Genomic DNA, 2,946 nt, shown 5'->3' with positions numbered 1-2,946 from the left:
GTTTTTTTTTTTTTTTTTTTTAAAAGAGAGAGTGGGAGAGAGAGAGAGAGAGAGAGAATTTTTTAATATTTATTTATTAGTTCTCGGCGGACACAACATCTTTGTTTGTATATGGTGCTGAGGATCGAACCCGGGCCGCACGCGTGCCAGGCGAGCGCGCTACCGCTTGAGCCACATCCCCAGCCCCCACCCCCTCCAGTTTTACTGATTAACGTTTAATGGTTTTTCAAACAGTTCCGAGTGGGAAGGAAAGAGAGAAGTGGAGGGGCGTCAAGTATCCAGCTGCACCTGGTCTACGCTTCCATTCATGCTCCTGCCCTGGGCCCTGCAGTGGCTGGGACGGGCTTGCCACAGGCCAAAGGGGGTAGCTGGACATTTTTAAGCTAATAGACATCTGTTCTTCTGGAAGAACTCGAGACTCAGCTCAAATATCAATATTTTTGCCTTGAGTTCCAGTGTGACTCACACGCCACTTACCAGTCTTTCCAAAGGGCTTTCAATGGGGGTGATGCCCCATGGTGGGTATGGGAGCCTGACTGGAGTGTGGACTCTCTAGTGCTGGGTCTTGGGAGACACCGTGGTCTGTCTGTCTGTCTGCCTCCCTCCCTCCCTCTCTCTCTGCACTTCTGGCTTGAAAAGTGACTGTCACATGGCTAGGCTAGGTCTTTGAATTTCCATGTGAGTTTCAGAATCAGCTTGTCAATCTCTGACCCAGTAGTCGAGTATGATGTTGGTTGAGAGTATGTTAAATCTATAAAATAAAATGGGGAAACTGACAGCAATATCAAAACACAAACAAGACAGGTCTCTCAGATGTCCTTGGTTCATAGTTTTCATGAGCCTTTGGTCTGTTCCCATCTTTCCCGGGTGGTCCTCTTCTTTCCCTTTCCTCTTCTTTCTTTTCACTTCAGTTTTTTCTTTCTTCCTTTTTTTTTTTTTTAATCACTGGAAACCTTTCTGGGGTCTACCTGACAGAGACGGGTTCTATCTGCAGGTCCCTGTGTTCGGGCCCAGTGCAGCCCGAACCCCTCTTCCTCCTGAGCCGCTGGGCGCTGCCCGCCCAGCACACACAGAGCTGTGCCCATGGAGGCTTGGTCATACTTGATGCCCAGATTAATGTGGTTCTGGATCTCAAGACCCAAGCGCCCCGCAGCTGAGGGTGATGTTTCTCGGTTCTCCTGCGTACTTCGACCTTGCTCCAGGATTTCTTCTGCTTTGGTCCCGGGACTGTGCAGCGAGCCGTGACTTTCCACTGCTCCCGAGGCCCAGGGATCAGACGTGTCTGCGTTCGGGAAACACAGTGTCGGGCCTGTGGGCTGCTCCTACACCCTGGCTGCGGGGTACTTCTGTCTCCACTCTCTCCACAAACGTGCAGATGGCTTCGCCTCTTCACCTTGACCCACCAACATGGGGGACAGGAGAGCCAAAGTGTTTCATATTTGTACTTCACATAGCATTGTGTGCTGCTAGCCTGTGGGATCTCAATGGATTTTGGTATATTGATCCTGTATCTTGCATACTTACTAGATTCACTTATTTTTAGCTTCTCTCTAGACCCCACTGGGTTTTCGATATAGACGATTCTGTCATCTAAATAAAGACCATTGAATTTTTTTTTTCCAGTATTGGAGATTAAACCCAAGGGTGCTCTCTCTCTGAGCAGCATCCCCACTTTTTATTTTTTAAATCTGAGCACTTTTTACTTTGAGACAGGGTCTTGCTAAATTGCCAAGACTGACCTCGAACCTATGATCCTCCTGCCTCAGCCTCCCTAGTTCTGGGATTGCAGGTGTGCGTCACTGCGCCTGGCTTGGCTCACCCCGTGGTCAGAAGCCTCCTTGAGATCTGGAGCTTCCTCCTCCTCCTCCTCCTCCTCCTCCTCCTCCTCCTCCTCCTCCCCCTCCTCTTGGCAGCAAGTGGAGCTTTGCCATTTGGGCAGAGCTTCATCAGGCTCCCAAGCCAGGCACTGTCCACACCAGGCTGGTTTGAGACATGGGCAAGTCCTGGTGATGGTGTTTGATGCCAGGGATCCTGAACTTGCCAGTTACCACGGTGCGTTGCCTGAGCATACCAGAGGCGGGGTTCACCTTCACTCTAAGAAGGGAGGGTTTACCCCCGGCCCCAGCTGCTCTGTAACCACCTGCTTTCAGCTCCTTTGCCAGCTGTGCTCTCGGGAGCAGTTTGCCTTGTTTCCTGTTCCCAGAGTCCCTTTCATCTAGTCCAAGTGCAAATGGGGTGGCATGGGGTCTCGGCTGGGCCTCAGGGCATCCTGGGCAGAGCAGCTGGGTGAGCTGGGACAGGAGGTGGCCACAGGGGGTGGCCACCAGATGAGCCAGAACGATGCCAGTGAACGACCTTAGAAAGAGCTGCAAATACCAAGAACTCCCTACTTCTCATGTAGTTGCCATTGCGCTCCTCACACCTGCTGTGAAGCTGCTCTGGGTCCAGTGTGTGTGTGTGTGTGTGTGTGTGTGTGTGTGTGTGTGGTGTGGCTTACACTAGCTCCCTAGTCTGCGACTAATCCAATACATGTTTCATTTCAGACATTACAGATTGACTATCTTGAAGTTCAACTTAGATATTTAAAAATCATTTCCAATGTCGCTACCTTTCTAAATCTTCACTTTAAAATTTTTTTTTAAGATGTTAAAGGACCTTTGTTTTATTTATTTATTTTTACGTGGTGCTGAGGATCGAACTCAGTGCCTCACACATGCTGTAAGTGCTCCACCACTGAGCCCCAGCCCAGCCCCTAAGTCTTCACTTTTTGTTTTTTTTTTTAGCATGTGGAATACAGTGCTTATGATAACTATTTTAACGTCTCTGTGTACTATTTCTATCATCAGTGTCATTTCTAGATCAATTTCAATTGGTTTAATCTCCTTTGCATTAGGGCTCACAGTTTCTTTGCATGCCTGGCAATTCTTTTTTTTTTTTTTTTTTTTT

The sequence above is a fragment of the Marmota marmota genome, unplaced genomic scaffold, assembly GCF_001458135.2.
Source record: "Marmota marmota marmota unplaced genomic scaffold, marMar, whole genome shotgun sequence".
In the NCBI taxonomy this organism is placed as follows: Eukaryota; Metazoa; Chordata; class Mammalia; order Rodentia; family Sciuridae; genus Marmota; species Marmota marmota.
This window is presented reverse-complemented; position numbering follows the sequence as displayed.